The following is a 19,732-nucleotide window of genomic DNA, read 5'->3' on the forward strand; positions in this document are numbered from 1 at the left end:
GCAATGTTAAAAGTTCATTTATTAGTGTCACAAGTAGGCTTATATTAATACGGCAATAAAGTTACTGTGAAAATCCTCTAGTTACCACACTCCTGCGCCTGATCAAGTACACCTGAGGGAGAATTTAGCATGGCCAATGCACCTAACCAGCACGTCTTTTGGACTGTGGGAGAGCACCTGGAGGAAACCCACACAGACATGGGGAGAATGTGCAGACTCCCCACATACAGTGACCCAAGCTGGGAATCAAACAGGGGTCCTTGGCACTGTGAGGCAGCAGTGCCATCCACTGTGCCACCATGCTGATGTCTTCCATCTAACGTGAAATTGTTGAGGTTCAAAGTTCCTGTTTCGTGTAGGATGGATGCAGGGCTGGGGGTAAAATTTCATGACCGATTTTATCAAATGTGAGCTGATCTATAGCATTAGCTTCTTGAAGACAGATCCCGTCCCTTGTGCAAACTTGAGAAAAGATCGAAAGCGGCTGTTCCTCAGATTTTATGAGAAATTGTATTTAAAGCTATCTCATCTCTGCTTTTGGCTATGGAAATATGAAGTGTGTGGGAAAACATTGCTTTGAAAAAGAAGCTACATCTGATTTTCCCAAGTTTTTGCCTGTTTAGTTTCCTAAAATATCAGTGAGTTGGGAGGGTGGGAAGAATATCTTATCAAAGATTAAGTAAGAGAAACAAATATAATCTACACAGAAAAATGTTGCACTGGTATGCCTTGTTTCAGTGCTGAAATTGTTGGAAATGTAGATCAGCCAGCCTAGAAAAATAAAAAGCTTTAAAAAGGCTGACACAGCCGTGAAAAGCAGACCACTCAAAAATGCCCTGAATACAACCTTATGACATGTGAAAACAGTAATTACACTGAAAGTATAGTGGGACGCAGGCTTCTAATTTAATTGCATACCCGGCGTTCTTCTATGTGCACAGGAGGAAGCAAAACATAGTGAAAGTCTGAAGGGGATTATTAGCGCAGAAAGCACAAGGTTTATTTTCAGGAGAGGCTGAGAGGGTTTTCCCACAGACCAGCAGATTTTAATTTTTGATCCTTTTATTTGACAATATTTTAGAATTACAGTCAAGGCAATCATTGCATTTCCTTTCTTCTGAAAAAAAAAGGAATTTTATTGCAAATGCATTTCTATCTTTTTATTTTGCTGGATCAGACATCTGTGGCAGCCATTACTGTACCGTAATCTTAGGAAAACTTGATTTCTTTTTAATTCCCCAGCTAATCCTTTTTTACACATTTTAAATTTAAGTTTATTGATTAGTGTCAACAAATAACCTGACATTAACAGTCCAATGAAATTACTGTGAAAATCCCCAAGTCACCACACTCTGGCACCTGTTTGGGTACACTGAGGGAGAATTTAGCACGGCCAATGCACCTAACCAGCACGTCTTTCAGGTTGTGGGAGGGAACCGGAGCACCCGGAGGAAACCTACGCAGACACGCGGAGAATGTGCTGACTCCGCTCAGACAGTGAGCCAAGTCACGAATTGAACCCGGGTCCCTGGTGCTGTGAGGCAGCAGTGCGAACCACTGTGCCACTGTATTTGATGATATAGCTATGATGCAAAGCTTATTTATGAATCCTCATATCAAGCAGTAAGATGGTAATGGTTTATGAAAATGCACTTTATATTTGATAATGGACTTCCTGTACTTAGTATCTACACTAAACCATAATCTTGAAAAAATTGAATACATCTAATGTGAACAGCTTTGTCATCAGGGAACATTTCTTAAAGCAAAAAAAATGAAAATAAGTCATGCCTGATTAAATCTTTTAATTTAATAAATGCTTTCATCAACAGGGAGCCTTACAACCCTTCTTGTGCCGTTATCTCCTGCTGGAGAAACTATGAACTATTTTAGATTGGCAGATGCTTCCATTGACATATTTTGTTGTAACTGATGCATGTTTTCAACTTCCTTCATGACCTCTCTGAATCTTAACCCTGCTTCCATCCTACAACTTCTGAGATCTTTGTGTTCCTCTTGTTCTGGTCTATGATAGGTGCATCAGCGATCCCCATTGGTAGCTACTCCTTCGGCTCTGGAATTCTCTCCGTAACACTCTGTGCACGTCTCTCTCTCTCTCTTGTAGGACTCTCCATAAAACTTTCCATCTGCCTTAGTCTCCTTATCTGGCTTAGAGCCAAATTTGATGAAGTACTTGTGTGAAAAATGCTACAGAACTTGTTGGTGTAAATTCATCTTGGTATGAGCAGCCTGATTTTGTCCCTTTATCTTATAGACGAGACAGTGCAGTGCAGGCGGAAGCAATTCGACCTACGTTGGTTCCCTGTAGAGTAACCCAACCATTCCCACTCCCTATAATCTTAACCTCATTGCCCTGTGAGCTAAATTTGCTCAAATGCCCATCTGATCTCCTTTTGAATCATTAACCATTTCTGCTTCCGCCACTCTTGGAGGAAATAAACTCCAAATCATTACCATTCGCTGTGGAAAAAATGTTCTTCCTCGCATCCCTCTCGTCAAAAACCTAAATTTTCATCCCTTAGCTCTTGTAGCAGCATTGCACTCTGTATTTACGGTCCTTCAGTACTCTCTAATATTGGGCTGGATTTTCCATTCCCACCGGCAGTGGGAATCATGGCGGACATAGGGGCACTTCACTTGGCAGGAGGCAAAAGAATCTGTTTCCCAACAGCGAGTCTGGAACGTGATGCGCTCTATTTTACAAACCTGACCTTAACTATGCAATTAATCAGCAAGTGAGATTCCTCAGGTTGGGAGGAGGGTCTTTTTGGGTAGGAACACCCTAAAAGTCATGAGGTCTCTCCTGTGAAGCCCACATGGCAGCAGGTTTGTTCTCTCAACTCATGTACCTCTTACCGTCACGATCCCAGCAAGGTGTGGAGCTGACATGCATTCTGTGCCATGAGCTATCATCTGCAGTCAAAGCAAGAAGGGAGGGAGGGAGGTGGATGCCTCGAAGGGGCACAGCTGGTGGATGGCAGCCAACTTGTGACTCCAACCCTCCATCCTCTTGGGGGTATGTTCATGGCTGACAAGGGCTGATGTGGCTAGTCTTTCTATTGCTGCCAATGCAATGGTCTCTGTGTACGGTCTCAAGGGTAGTGGAGCTAAACAGAATAGTGTCAGAGGAAGATTTTTTTGCACCTGGTTTTCAACCAGAAAATGAGAAGGATGCATCACAGGTTGGCATAGGGCCAGGAAGAACAAGGGGCCTGAGCAGCAAGAGGCAACAAGGCCTCGAGAAGGTCAAGTTGCTGGTGAACAGGGTCCACTGCAATGGAGATCATTGGTCTGACCATTGACGTATCGCAGGCGATGCTCTTATCTAGAAATGAGCGAAAGGCAATGCCGGAGACATCTTCACATGTTCCAGGATGTGATGCTCATGTTTGCCACTTTCTCCGGTATGAGCTGTGACTGCAAGGATTCTGGAGAAGTAATGTAGAGCTCCTGACCTGCATTGAGTGAATGACTGTCCCGGTGCCATATAGAACATGGCATCAGGACCTTCAACCCCATGAGGTAGTGGCAGGGTAGACTAGAGAAGAACCTTAAAGCAAGCTTGCAATCCTGAATATGGATTGTGTACTGTTTAAAAAAACAATCACAAAGTTAGTAAGTACAGCTAAAATTTTCACTTCCCTAACATGTAGGTTATAATTGTCCCAGACTGGGTTGTATAGTACAAATGACTCTGCAGTATTACTCTTGAACCTGATTTGTGACCCAAATTAGATTGTCTTTGGTTTATTTGTGAAACCTCAGCTTGGAACAGTTCAATCTAGGTTGCGCCTGTGACCTCTCTCAAAAACAGAAAGTACTCGAGGGAGGTGCAATGTCAATCTGAGAGTACAGCAGGGTCAGCGATTTCATAAATAGAGCTGGCTAAAGAAAGCAATTAACTTGCATCAGGGCTCTACATTAAGGACAGGAGTGGTAAAAGCATATGCCTTCTTGGGTGTTATTTTCAATACCCTGTTTTCATTTATCTCCGCGGGATCTTGTATTCTTTGTTACTCTTAATCTTTGCTCGTCACTTGATTGTTATTTCTCTTGTTCTTTATGATTTAATGTTGTTTAAGACAGCATGGGGATGAAATTCATTTGTGGTGTTGTAGTGAGTTAGATGTTTGAAAGAACGATTGAATGCGTAGACGAGTACACGTTTTCTTGAAATTTCCTCTTTGGCTGTTTTAGTGAGACATTGGTCTCAAACTGATTTAAAAACCTGCTTTGAAAGCAGAGAGAGAGCAATTTCAGATGTTAATCATTTTCTCACTGCTGTCTCCCAGTGGAATTTCAAGCCTCAAGTATCCAGTCTCAGCTTCAGTTCAGGTAGACCTTTTGTAATCTCTATCCATTCCTGGCATACAAGGCATTTACAGAAGCCCTTATGGGAATTATTGTTAAATTGATCTCTGCACCATTTGAACATGTCACTTATTCTGGAAAGCAGGGAAAGGTGATGGTTTTTCTCCATGAGAGATTACCTGCTGAGTAATGTAGAAATATAGAAATGGCATGTTTCAAAGCAGGAGTTTGTTTTAACTATGGAATTCCTGTATTGTCCTTTATCCTAGAATCCCTACAGTGTAGGAGGAGGCCATTTGGCCCATTGAATCTGCACCGACAACAATCCCACTCAGGTCCTATCCTCGTAATCCCACATATTTTACCCTGCCAATCCCCCTGACTCTAATGGGCAATTTCGCACGGCCAACACACCTAACCTGCACATCTTTGGACTGTGAGAGGAAACTGGAGCACCCAGAGGAAACCCACACAGACACCAAGAGAACGTGCAAACTCCACACAGACAGTCACCTGAAGCCAGAATTGATCCCTGGCACCGTGAGGCAGCAGCGCTCACCACTGTGTCACCATGCATATGAAATATGCTACAAAATGCATGTTCAGTTTGGCTTTGAACTTGATTTGTGATCAAGTTTAAAGTTTAGTTATTAGTGTCACAAGTAGGCTTACATTAACAGTGCAGTGAAGTTACTGTGAAAATCCCCTAATTGCCACATTCCGGTACTTGTTCGGGTACACTGAGGGAGAATTTAGCATGGCCAGTGCACCTAACCAGCACACCTTTTGACTGTGGGAGGAAACCGGAGCATCTGGAGGAAACCCACACAGACATGGGGAAAATGTGCAGACTCCACACAGAGAGTGACCCAAGTGGGGAATTGAACCTGGGTGTTGTGAGGCAGCAGTGCTAACCACTGTGCCACTGTGATTTGTACTGTAAGGAGATAAAAGTTAAAAAAAAATTCTTAACACACTGGCAAAATGCTGTTCCAACTAAGTTATTTGTAGTTATTCTTGTGTTATCATTATCCTTGGGCAATAATTTGTAATGGACCAAATTTCCTACCTTTTTATGCTGGGGTAAACAGCAACGTTAAGCATTAAGGGAATCTTGGAGATGAGTGACTGGGGCAGTTGAGCTGCAAGAACATTTATCATTCAAATTGACCATTCATTTATCAAGTTTAACTTGGCTGGATTGTAGTCACGTTACACTTGGAAGTTTCAATCATTAGCTTGGGAGAATACCTTTATGGTGGCAGGTCCATCTTGTGTTGCTTTTGTAAGAAGTTTGATGATGATCGGTTTGTGACGGTTAGTACGTGAATCTGTGCCGGTCTAAGCTGCTCGCCACTTGGTGCTGTTCTGCCTTCTAGCATGTAGTGGACTTTGCCAGGAATGCTAAGTTGTTCAAGTGATACAACCATAATAGCCATTTTCTGCAGGCAATGATGTCACTGGAATAGGAAACAGCATTAAACTGTGGTGAAATCATGCTGCATTACAGATTTGTATTAGCATCAGGTCTGTGCAAAATTTAATAACATCAGGTGTAATCGGATATAATTGTATTTTTCACAGCAGAAAGATTAAAGGAACAAGTAGGTGGGCGATAGGATTACAGCCTTACTGTTAGATTGGTGGCACTGACGAGCAAAAGGTCAAAATTGGGTCATTGAAGTAGGGTGACAGAATTACAAACTTTTTCCTCCTTTCCTGGAATAACGGCGGCACTTGCAAAAGTTGGCATGCATGGGAAGCCACCCACCATGCAGTAAGTTACAGCGCCATCGCCAGTGGCAGAAGAGGGAATAAAAAGGACTACAGGGAGACACAATATGAAACTGCACTGCCAGAGAATAATGTAAGGCAGCATTTCAGCAGGTTTTCTGAACTCAGCTGCACACTGTAGAGTCAGAACCTCGATGAGGTACAGAACTAATAATAGTTGTATTTAAGAAGGAATTCTGAGCCACTTTCATGCATTATTCCTATTAAAGTTTGTCTAAATGAGCAGTTCAGTATTTACTTTCCAAGCTTTTGAATCTTCAGAATGCTGTGCAATAAACCTTTTAATTTCACAGCTGTTAAATATTTTATGACGATCAGTGGCAAGCAAATAGGGAACTTCACTGTAAACGTGTTTGATGTTTCCTTTGCTGCTGGTGTGCATGTCAACATTTCAATTTACCCCTTCTTCTCATTTTAGGAACTTCACTAACAGAGGTTTTGTTCACATTCCACCTTCAAGATCCCAATCTCAAGCCCTACACTTCAATGGTAACTTTTTTTTTCCATTCGTGTTTAATATCTCGGACTTGATTAATTGCATATCTCTTTGACAACTAATAGGTCTCGGTTCTTGCCCAAATAAGGGCAAGTGCACTTTCAGTAATTCAATGGGTATGGTAATATCTACCCATGAAGTTTGTATAAAACTGTCCTGGAAATATGCCCAGCAGCCTTTTTCCATGATGATCCTAGACATCCACAGCTGCAATGCTTGTACTTTCTGCAGAAGTATCAACAAATGCTGTTGTATGTAAAACAAAGCATGTGCAGATTTAGCTGAAACACATAAATAGCTGTGCAGCAACAGCACTGAGTTATGTCTAGTGAGATGGTTATCACTTTTGTTGCTACTGCTTTGATCTTAAACCAAATTTATCCTTATATGTATTAATATCAGCCGATGCTTTAACTCTTTGCATACTAAGCTGCTTATTAAATTAGTTCCTAATTTATAGAATTTGGTATGTTCTGTGGTCATTCAATTCGATGGACTTGAAGCAGAGGATTGATACTAATCATTGCAAGTCATCCACTTCAACCACTGAAAGTTATGTTGCTCAGCTGATGTTTATCGGAATATAGCACTTGTGTGAAAGCATGCTTATTGACCTGGGGTGAGCATGGGTGTACATACTTTTCCTACACAACAGAAAGTCCAAAAAGCACTGGAACATGTTAAAGACAGTTACTCCAAGGGTGATTGATGTGCTGTCGGAAATGATGAGTGGCTTATTGACATTTTCTAAATGCAAAGTGTGTCACATCCTTGAACTGATAAAGCACCCGACAAAATTCTCAAAATATTCTATCATGTCGCCTGTGCTGTTGTTTATGGTGAATCAGATGATGTGCTCAGTGATAGAGAATGCATTTACATAATACCAGGGTAGCCATTACTTAGTAAACTCCCCACTGAACAGATAAAAGGACCATAACTATTTGCTCCTTTTTACGATGAACCACAGTCAACCACTGCTGGCCAGCCACCACCCCGCTGCCTCCCCTCCCCCCTCCCCCCCAACCCCGTCCCAGAGGAAAGTTCAGAAAGTTTAAAGTTAACACTGCAATGAAGATACCGTGAAAATCCCCTAGTCGCCACACTGCTAACTGCTGTGCCAATTGGTTAACCAATTGTGTTAATCCATGTGTGTCAAAGTGACATAACTCAGAGAGTTAAACACACACAGGAAAAAGTTTGTCTTCATCGGGAAGTCTCTTCACTGGTGAATGCTGGCTGGCATCTCCCACCCTGGTGCTGCCAGAAGATCCGCATGTGAGTCTAAAGAAAAAAATGTAAAATAAGTAACTATTCCAGTACTCCACTGGCAAAGGAACATCAGCCCGTACCTCAGGCTGGCTGGGCTAGTCTCAGAACCAAGCATGCTGTGTGATGATCATTGCTCAGCCCTGCGATGGTCTATAGTAAAAGGGACTTGGTCCTTTTCCCAGTTGGTCATTTTCTCAGTGTGGAATTGGGAGGGGGTTTATCTCCCACAGTTCCAGTGGTTGGCAGCTGCTCTCTTTCTAATGCCCGCATGCCTACCCTCTGCCACCAATCCCACGCTCACCAAAACTTCCCAGCAGCAGGCTGTGGCACACATATACAGTTCTCGGCACAGTGGTTGAAAACCATTGGCTCAGGCACTCCCACTGTTGGTCATTGGTGAAATCCATCCTTGTGTACTCCCTCGTAAGGAAATTGGAAGGTCATAGATGCTTTTTTGATCAGTTGGGTGACTCATCACTGCCAGTCAACAACCTCTGGTATTTTTATGGTGAATAGACAATGACGCCAGAAGAAATTTCAGAATCGCTCCTATGACTTTTTTTCTCAGGTTGCAGAGCCCTAGAGATTCCAACATAATCCTCGTGAGCTAGCAGCCTTACATGTAAAGCTTCACTGTAACTGTGCAAGTTAAATTTGGCAATCCAAAAAGTACACTCATCTTTTATCAATTTTTTCCTCAGTAGTTGAAAAGGATCTTGAAAATGTAAACAAATGTAAACCTATATTTTCCAGCCATCTACGAAGACTGATTCCTAATTTTAATATTCATTCCTGGGATGTGGGAGTCGCCAGCATTTAATTCCCATCCCTAATTGCCCTTGAGAAGGTGGTGATGAGCTGCCTTCTTGGACTACTGTGGTCGCTGAGGTGTAGGTACCCTCACAGCGCTGTTAGGGAGGGAGGATTTTGACCCAGCAATAGTGAAGGAAGTCCGGATGGTGACTGACTTGGAGGAGAATCTCCCAGATGGTAGTGGGAATGCCAACCATCTTGTTTTGTATGTATCTTATCACGTGTTAGTGTCAAACAGAAATAGAGTGGGTAATGGTACAGAGGTTTTTTTGACATTTCACTAAGTTAAAGGGTGAACACCCAACAATGGTATTAGTTAACAGGAATTGAAAAAATCTGATTAAAAGTTTTTATTTAGCTATTTAAGAATAACGGTGCAAAAACCAACCTGAGATCCTGATTACAGGGGCAGGCCACTGTGTGGAACATTTCTAAGAATGTGGAGGCCAGTATCTGGATAAGCTTAATCATCTTAATTATATTGAGGGGTTCAAAGGTTATGAGGAGAAGGTGGGAGAATGGGGTTGAGAAACTTAGCAGCCATGATTGATTGGTAGAGTAGACCCGATGGGCCGAATGATGTAATTCTGCTCCTATATCTTATGGTTTTCTGAACTTACAGTTCTTATATGCTTATTAGATATAGCTTGTAACTTCAGGGATGGTTAAAGGACTGCATCAAAGAAGAGCGACTCAGCATTAGGTTTGGCTTTGTGTTAGCTGCCAGTTTATAAATTTAATTTTGATTTGATTTATTATTATCACATGTATTAGCATACAGTGAAAAGTATTGTTTCTTGCATGTTATAAGGACAGACCATACCATTCATAGAGAAGGAAACGAAAGAGTGCAGAACGTAGTGTTACAGTCATAGCTAGGGTGTAGAGAAAGATCAGCTTAATGCGAGGTAGGTCCATTCAACAGTCTGACAGCAGTAGGGAAGAAACTATCCTTGAGTTGGTTGGTACATGACCTCAGACTTTTGTATCCTTTTCCTTACAGAAGAAGGTGGAAAGCGAATGTGCGTGGTGTCCTTAATAATGCTGGCCGCTTTGCCGAGGCAGCGGGAAGTGTAGTCAATGGATGGGAGGCTGGTTTTAAATTGGTTGCAGTTTAATGAATGGAAAATTCCTATGAAGAAATAAAGCAAAAGATTTTGTTTTAAGTGGGAATTTGAGCCGATCAAGGTTTTCTCGTTCTGTGGATACCTTTGAGAAGGATGTCTTCTAATTCTAGGTTGGGTACAACACTTTTACATATATAAGTAGATGCAAGTGTAGGTCATGATTTATTATGTTGGTGGAATGGTCTGGGATCCCTGGTTCTGGATGATGTAATGAATGGCAATTGACAGTTTATGATAATGGTGTATTTTGAACTGAAGTGCTTTTTATCTTTTGCAATTTGAATGGTGGTATTTTGGTTTTGAATTTCATCTCATGGGTTGAGGAACATTCCTTAGAATACCGAAACGGACTTTGTGCTGCTTAAAATGAAGCTAATGCTTTGTCTAATAAGTTTTTTTTAATATTTAAAACATATTTGCAAATGGTTATGGGCAGCACGGTAGCACAGTGGTTAGCACTACTGCCTCACAGTATCAGGGTCCCAAGTTTGATTCCTGGCTTGGGTCACTATCTGTGCAGAGATTGCACATTGTCTGCGTGAGTTTCCTCTGGATGCTGTGGTTTTCTCTGAAAGCTGTGCTGGTTAGGTGCATTGGCCATGCTAAATTTCCCCTCAGTGTATCTGAACAGGTTCTGGAGTATGGCGACTAAGGAAGTTTTGCAGTAACTTCATTAAAGTCTTAATGTAAGCCTACTTGTGACATTAATAAATAAATTAAACTACTTGCCACCCCAATCTTTAGTTCAGTGAAATTTTGCCTTATTATTTTTAAACAGGAACTAAGATTTTAAGTTTATTTAAAAGAAAAACCAAAAGCATCTCTTAAATCGGCAATACATAAGTGGGCACTGAGCGAGAAAGGTGCCATGTTCAGTTCATTACCTGAGGTTTTTTTTAATCTCAGAAAAAGTCAGCAAAATAAAATTTTTGTTTATTATGGGGAGCAAGCTCTTTAAACGTACAACTGGCCACAATACAGACAAAAAACTTTAGCCTTTCCACCTCATAAAAAGCAACTCCTGATGGTACAGCTAACGTACATACAGATATTGGAATGCTCAAAATTAATTTTTTTTTACATATTAGAATCGTAGAATCCCTACAGTGCAGAAAGAAGCCATTCTGCCAATCAAGTCTGCACTGACAACAATTCCACCCAGGCCCTATCCCCGTAATCTTGTGTATTTACCCTGCTAATCCCCCGATGCTAAAGGACAATTCAGCATGGCCAATCCACCTAACTCACATTTTTGGACTGTGGGAGGAAACCGGAGCACCCAGAGGAAACCCACACAGATGCAGGGAGAATGTGCAGACTCCACACAGACACAGACCAAAGGTCAGAATTGAACCTGGGTCCCTGGTGCTGTGAGGCACAGTAAAAATCTCACCAACAAACAGTGAGGCAGCAGTGCTAACCATTGAGCCACCCTGCCACCTTTAACACAGTGTAGTCAAGACATGGTCAAACCCTAGTAAAGTCAATTTTATAGAAGAACTTCAAAGCCCTGTTTGGTCACTGGAGATCAATGATGAAATTGGCTAACCTCTAACCATATGTACAAAAATATAAAATGTAAATAAAAATACAAATGGTGTGAGGAATTGGTTACACTTGCCCAATTGAGGACAAGGACACAGTCAGAGTTCCTCCTCTTGATCATTGATTGACCACCCATTAGTGGAAATAGGCAGTGACATCGTAGTATTGTCACTGGACTAGTAATCCAGAGATCCAGAGCAATGCTCTGGGGACCCAGAGTTCAAATCCTACTGTGGTAGATGGTGAAATTTGAATTCAATGGAAATCCGATTGTCAGCAATGTGGTTGACTCTCCAATGCCCTCAGGGATGGGCAATAAATGCTGGCCTAGCCAGTGATACCCACATCCCATGAACGAATAAAAATCAGTGCATTTTGCTGGAAATGAAACGAGGACTGTAATGGCCCTGAGGGACAAAAGGACTATCGGTGCCTTGACTTACACAAGAGAAACGACCACTTGGGCATGATAGCGAGACAGCAGCTGTGATCCATGTTTTAATTGCTGCTTTTCATGGAGGAAGAATATGGGGTGAAGGTTTGTTGAGAGGATGGATTAGCATTGACAAATAGAACTGTCTCAAATTCCAAACACAACTTGATGAGGAGTGAGTCATCGAAGCGGTAAGAATTTTCAGCTCAGTGACTCACCTCTGCTGGAAATAACCAGCACTAAGTGTACACTTACCACAAAATATATAAATAAAGGCAGTTCCTTCCTTCGCTTCTGCCGACATTACAAATGCAGAAATTTTTGTTTGTTAGACTGGCAATCATGTCAAAAGGGTGGAATTATGAAAAATTATTCCTCTCTTCAAGAGTCCACTTGAGTTTTATAAATAGAAATATGCTCTTCAATTTGTGTTTGTGTGATTTTTGTCTGAGCTCTACTTTGGGCACTTAAATTGTGTTAATTTTTATAATTGGACTGTATGCAGTTCCAGAGTACCTCATTAAATGGGCCAAACATTAGCTATTAACCTGACCCGATCAGAGTATAGATTTCTCATGTAGATTAACGTGGTTAGGGCTTTGCTAAAATCCTGACAAGATGATACTTTTGAGCTATATTTCTGATGAATACAAAAACAGAAAGACCAATGGTTGCATTGTTATGTCTGTTTGTTATATCAGTCAGTAAGGAATTCTCCTGGATACGGTTTGAGGCACCTTGATCTTAGCATAACGGCGCCATTATATTCTACCATTATCAACAGTGCAAGATTTCCTCACTAAACCACAGAGAGTGGACTGGCAAATCCTGTTTAATTTATTGTACTAAATGAACATGTAGGTTCAAGTTCCACTCCGAAGACTTGAGTACATAATACAGGCTGACATCTCAATATAGTACTCAGACACCGCTACTCTGAAGGAGGTGGACCTTTTGGGTGGAATATTAAACTCTCTCTGATGCAAAAGATCCATTTTTTAAAGATGAGAAAGGGTTTCTGGGCCAATTATCATTCATCAACCAACACCTCTGAAACAGGCTCTCTGATAATTTGTTTCATTTTTTGTGGGTTTGAGCTGTGTGCAAATTGGCTGCCATATTCCCCTGCATTACAACAGTGATTACACTTCAATAAAAGCCTACTTGGCTGTAAAATGCTTTGGAATGTTCTGATATGCTCTTAAAAGACGCAATATAAATGCAAAGAATTTTCCATCCACGTGTGGTTAGCGCTGCTGCTTCACAGCGCCTAGGAACCCAGATTCAATTCCAGCCTCGGGTCACTGAAGAGTTTGTACATTTTCCCTGTATCTGCGTGGGTTTCCTCTGGGTGCTTCAGTTTCCTCCCACACTCCAAAGATGTGTGCGTTAGGTTGATTGGTCATGCTAAATTGACCCGTACTGTTGCAGGGATTAGCAGGGTAAATACATGGAGTTGTGGGGGTAGGGCCTGGGTGATATTGTTGACAATGCAAGCTTGACAGGCCGAATAGCCTCCTTCTGTATTGTAGGGATTGTATGATTCTGATTCTATATCTTCTGCTGATGTCGCCAATATTGGCACGTCAGAGGCAGCTCATAGAATCATTTTACTCTAAACCAGAGCCTTTTATTCTGATACATATAAAAACATTAATGAAGTCAAATAATTTATATGGGAAATAACTTTATACTTAAAATTATGTGGACATGTTGTTATTTACTTGTGTCTGCTGATTAGGGGCCATGCTAAATAATAGTGAATTTAGCTCTATGGCACACAGATTCAGGTGGATGACTGTCCTGGGACTACAATTGCTGCCTTCTGTCTGGGAGGAAAGCATTATGTTTTGCTAGATTTTCAATACACTTCTTTATCTCTCGCACTCATTTCTGGATGTGGGCGAGTTGTGAACTAATTATATAATATTGCTTCAGTGTTTTATTGTTCCTTTGAGTTTAAGCTGCAACCATTGAATTCAAATGAGTTTATTTAAGAAAATGTGATTGAGGATTAAACATTATTTGTTTCAACAAAGTCTGAACATTTTGCAACAGCAATAAATTGTATTTCTATAGCGCCTTTCATGTAATAAGACATCCCAAGTCATTTCACACTCAAGTTACAAAACTAAAATTTAACCCTGAATTAGGTAAGGAGATATTAGGGCAGCCTTGATTAAAGAGATGGGTTTTAAAGACCATCTTAAAGAGGTACAGATGAACTAGGAGCAAGAGTACACCTCTACACCTGGCTCTGCCATTCAATAAGATCATAGCTGATCTGATTATAAATTCAGCCTACTTCTGATAACCTTTCATCCCCTTCTTAATCGAGAATCTATCTAGCTTTGTTTTTAAAATATTCAAGACTCTGCTTCCATTACATCTTGAGGAGGCAAGTTCCAGAGACTCTCAACGCTCTGAAAGAAAACAAATTCTCCTCATCTCTGTCTTAAATGAGTGACCCCTTTATTTTTAAATAGTGACCCTAGATTCTGTGACAAAGGGCGGCACGGTGGCACAGTGGTTAGCACTGCTGCCTCACAGCACCAGGGACCCGTGTTTAATTCCAGCCTTGGGTCATTGTGTGGAGTTTGCACATTCTCCCCTGTGTCTGTGTGGGTTTCCTCCCACAATCCAGAGCTGTGCTGGTTAGGTTGATTTGAATTGCCCCTTAGGGTCAGGGGGATTAGGAGAGTTAATATACAGGGTTGCGGGGATTGGACCTGGGTGGGATTGTTGTGGTGCAGGCTTGATGGGCCAAGTGCCCTCCTTCTGCACTGTAGATTCTATGATTTTATGGCAAGAGAAATAAGAGGATGTTTCCTCTGACAAAGAAACATCCTCTCCACATCTACACTGTCAATAGGCCTCATGAACTTAAAAGTTTCAGTCAAGTCGCCTCTTACTCTTCTAAACTCCAGTGGATCCAAAGCTAACCTCTCCAACCTTTCCTCTTAAAACAATCCACCCATTCCTAGCATTGATGTCTGAATTGTTTCTAATGCACTCTCACCTTCCCTTAGATAAGGAGACAAATACTGTACAGTACTCCAGATCTGGCCTCACCAATGCCCTGTATGACTGAAGCATAACCTCCCAATTTTTTGTATTCAATTCCCCTCACAATAAATGATAACATTTTATGAGCTTTCCTAATTACTGTACCTGTACACTAGGTAGAGACACGGTGATGTTTAGGGAGGGAATTTTAGAGCTTTGGGGCCTTGGCAGCAGAAGGCACTGCTACTAGTGATGGAACAAATTAAAACCACGAATGTTCAAGAGGCCAGAATTAGAACAGCACAGATATCTCAGAGGGTTGTGGGGCTGGTGGAGATTACAGAGATGGCTGAGACCATGGAGGGATGTGAAAACACAACAAAAGTTTTTGAACATCATAACATTTAAGGCTCTGGGCCAAGTGCTGGTAAAACCTTGAAAGCAAACCAGTGATAAGCTAATTATTGAATGAAAGTTTGCAGCAATATTGAGTGACTAGAGAAATACTAAAATTTAAAGCAATAAACTTATCACTAAGGCTAAGGTGACATTATGCAGGAAAAACCATTCAGTAGTTTGGAGGTGACAGTTTGGTGGGTGATCAGGCATTTCTCACATGTTGGTGCAGCCTCGATAGGCCAAAGGGTCTAATCTGCACTGTATGATTCTATAAATCAGTACAATGCTTTATTGGTTGCTAATGCAGGTCTGCAAGCAGAAGGTTAATGGATGAATGAGGCTTGGTGTGAATTAGGACAACAGCAGTAGGGATTTAGATGACCTCTAGTTTACAGTGGGTATTATGTGGAGGGAGACAGGAGTCCATGGATTAGTCAAGGCAAACATGACAAAAACATGGGACCGGATTCTCTGACCTCGCCCACAACCGGGATTCTCCAGCCACACTGCAGTGAATGGACATCTGGCTGAATGAAGGGTTTGTCGTACGAGAAGCAGTTGAGGAGTTTGGGTCTATACTCGTTGGAGTTTAGAAGGATGAAGAGGGATCTAATTGAAACTTACAGAATACTGAGAGGCCTAGATAGAGTGGACATGGAGAGGATGTTTCTATGAGTGGGGGAGACTAGAACTCGAGGGTACAATCTCAGAGTGAAGGGATGCTCCTTTCAAACAGAGATGAGGAGAAATTTTCTCCCATAATTTGAAGATGCGTGGGTTAGGTGCATTGGGCAAACTAAACTGTCTCTTAGTGCCCCGGGATGTGTAGATTAGAGGGAACAGCAGGGTAAATATTTTGGGGATAGAGCCTGGGTGGGATTGATATCGGTTCAGACCCAATGGGCCAAATGGCCTCTTTCTGCACTGTAGGGTTTCTATGTTTCTATGTAAATATATGTTTGACCATTGTGTAAATATAATTTACCCCATCAAGAGGGAATCAGTTTTCGAATGAAGGTCATTCAAAGGACAGACAAAACGGTGCTGGGTTTGCCTTCAAAGGTTCAATCACGTAAGATTTGCCCACAAGAACTGGTGTCATTTGGGTTAAATCGATGGTGGGCTTTTCTGTTAGGTCAGAAATTGGATCTGGCAAATCTTCAAAACCTTGAAAGTAAACCAGTGATAAGCTAATTATTGAATGAAAGTTTGCAGCAATATTGAGTGACCAGAGAAATACCAAAATTTAAAGCAATAAACTTATTAGGGCTAAGATGACAGCAGCTGTGTTCAGTGAATGTGAAAAATCAACCTCCTATGATAGTTTGAATCCTCTTAACTGAATGCAGTTTGCACATTTTTTTTGCAAACAATATTGTTAATAACCATAGTTCTGCATATATTGTAGATTAACCTGAATTCTGAATTATCATCATTTATTTCACCATACAATTAAGAACTGCAGCCTGGGGTGGCTCTAAATAATTATTTTGTTGTATTCCTGTTTGATCTTGTTTCACATGAGAAACCTGATAATTGAACAGGATGACATGTAATTTCTTGATACTGCAATGATACTGGGCGTATCATTTGCTTTTCATATCAAATAGTTTTCAAATTTACTGTGGAAACGCTTTTTAAAAAATATTTTCTCAAAATGAATAGATGCATTTTTTTGTGACGGTGTGGTGTAAATTTAAAACGGCGTTGGCGGAAAATGCACCGTTGCATATAAATTGGTGAGAATAATGCAAGTGGAAAATTCTGGATAAAACTCAGCAGGTCTGGCAGCATCCGTGGAGAGAAAAAAACAGAGTTAATGGTTCTGGTCCGTAAGACTCTTTTTCAGAGCTTAAGAGGGGGAGAAATATGATGGATTCTGCATTGTGTGAGAGGGAATGGCTCCACTGAATAAGAGTAGAAGGTCAGGAATAGTTGGAGCTCAGGAGGAATTGATAAAGATGTCATGGGCACAAGACAAAGGAAATGTTAATGGTCATGTTAAAGACTAAAGAGGATACTAATAGTGGCATAAAGATAAGATAGCAGAATGTGTTAATAGCAGAAGAAAGGTAAGCAGAGTGTTAAGGACAATGGGACACATGTAACAGATGGTCTTATGGGGTTAGGGAGTAGGGGTGGGGGGAGGAATGGAAAACAAAATTTTAAATTGTGGACAAAATTAAAATAAAACAAAAAATTTAAAATATTAAAAACTTTTCATTGTATCCCAATATATGTGACAATAATAAATCAAATCAAATCATGTAAATAGATAAGGTAAATGAAATGAAATTCATGGAAATGGGGTGGAATTGGAGGAGAGAGTTCACATTCAAAAGTTACTGAACTCAATGTTAATTCTGGAAGGCTGTAATCAGAAGATGAGGTGCTGTTCCTCCAGTTTCCGTTGGCCTTCACTGGAATGTGGCAACAGGCCAAGGACGGACATGTAGACAAGAGAGCAGGATGGTGTGTTAAAATGGTAAGCAATAGGAAGGGCTGGGTCCTGGTTGCAGACAGACTAAAGGTATTCTGCAAAGTGGTCACCCAGTCTGTCTTTGATCTCGCCGATGTAGAGTGGGTAAGCTGTTCTTATCTGGGCTGGCCTGTATGTGATTCCATGCCACTCCACTCTGTTGTATTCAGGAAGGCGGTTCAGCATCGCCCTCTCAAGCGCAATTAGGAATGAGCACTAAATGCTGTCTTTGCCAGTGATGCTCACATCGAATGCCATCAAAATTTGGACCCTGATGTGCACCTCACTTAAAACAGCAGCGCACTAAGTTCCGCCTGCAGCACTGGGCTGTTTTAAATTGGGTGCCAGCGTTACCTGACTTGAGCCAGAGAGTTTTAAATTTAAAAGCATATTTTTTCAATTTATTGTTAATCTAGTCGGTCAGTTCCAAACATGTGTCCTAGAAATTCTATTCTGAACTTTGGACAGAACTAGTTGATCATGTGATCAAACACACAAACCTAGAAGTCTGCAATCAACTTTTATTCTCAAGAGTTATATTATGTAATTATCTTTCGAGATTGCATTTTAATTGTATTATTAGTGAATTTTAATCATTATTTTTATTGCTTGAATCACTGATCCAAAACCACTGTTCAGTCCCCAGAACCTTGTTTTTCTTTTAATTTAATGTACAATTGTCCCTTTAAACATTTTTACTATCGGTAGTTTTCCAGTTATTTATGTAGCGAATGCAGTTGTGATGACTGATGGGTGGTTACTTTCAGACTCTAGGAAATGCCTTTGTGAGGTGTCTCCTGGGAAGTTAGTGGCCTGAGTTGATTCTTGTGTCCACTTTTTCCCTCTCCCATCTCTCCTGATCCAGAGACTGGAATGTTCAGTCATCCAGAAGACCATAAATCCAAACTCAGTACTGTTATCATCCTTGACACTGTGCATTTATAATCCCATTCCTTAGTTCAAATTTTCTAAACACATAGGGGCATAATTTCTCGGCTCCCCAGTGTCAAATTTGGGGGGCTGCTGGGGAAACTCTACTGGAAGTTCCCGTGTAAGGGTTTACCTGAAAATTACCCAGAAGGACCAACTTTCCCTGGACAACGGTGCTAGCTGAGAACCATCCGACCAAGTGATTTAAGTACCTAACTTCAGATGGTTCTGACAATTTTACCCTGAAAGAGCGAGAAGGAGAAAAAGCACTTCCAACTTCAGAGTAACTATTTTAAACACCCAGACTTAGCTCCAGACAGTGTACCACCAATACTCCCGACCGCCCGGAGTACACCTCGGCCACATCCCCTCAAAGTATTCCCGACCCCACTTTGGTTAGAGCCTTCCTCAACTCCGACTCAGTCCCATCCCTGCCCGCACTTCCCCTGATGTCGGACTGATCAGCCAACTTGACTGTCCCCCACGTCTCTGCCATCACTCCACTGATGACTCTACCCTCCCCCCCAACCCATGGTCTGACCCACCCACTCCGATTCAATCACCACACCACTCCCACACTCCCCAACTCAAACCATGACCTGACCCGACTGCCCTTCCAACCCAACCGGGCCCATGATCTAGGAAATATGTACTTGTTCTTTTATTACCCAGTTCAAAAAAGCTTTGAAATATTGCTGAAAACAGTCCAAAGAATATATGCTCCATATTATTTATGATGTTATCAGTATAATGTGCATAGCATTCCAGGTAATAATCCTTAAATATAAAAGTGATGATACTCAGCAGTAGATCGATAATGCTGCTTGATTGGCAGCCATTTAACCATTAGACCGCAGATATTATTGGAAGCAGATTTGTCCTTCCATCATCATAGATCTTCCTTGTCTGCTCCAGTGATCAGCTTTCAAGCAGTTCATGTCTGAATCTGCAGTTTTTATAATGAGCCTGTTAGTTCCCTGGTCTCTTTGCACTGGTACACACATCGTCACCCAATTTTTATATTTTCTTTTCATAAGAACATAAGAACATAAGAAATAGGAGCAGGAGTAGGCCATCTAGCCCTTCGAGCCTGCCCCGCCATTCAA

At 41.3% G+C, this 19,732-nt stretch overlaps 1 protein-coding gene across 9 annotated transcripts in view; it reads left to right on the forward strand.

Moving 5' to 3' along the window:
- Nucleotides 1-19,732, forward strand: part of atp2b2 (ATPase plasma membrane Ca2+ transporting 2) — an 830,803-nt gene that overhangs the window by 144,238 nt on the left and 666,833 nt on the right. For all 9 annotated transcript variants that reach the window (XM_080181822.1, XM_080181828.1, XM_080181801.1 and 6 more), the window contains exon 2: nt 6,545-6,615. The gene's annotated coding sequence lies outside the window, so the exon portion shown is untranslated. The remainder of the gene's footprint in view (nt 1-6,544; nt 6,616-19,732) is intronic.

Source organism: Carcharhinus amblyrhynchos, chromosome 3, assembly GCF_965287045.1.
Source record: "Carcharhinus amblyrhynchos chromosome 3, sCarAmb.v2.hapA, whole genome shotgun sequence".
Classification (NCBI taxonomy): Eukaryota; Metazoa; Chordata; class Chondrichthyes; order Carcharhiniformes; family Carcharhinidae; genus Carcharhinus; species Carcharhinus amblyrhynchos.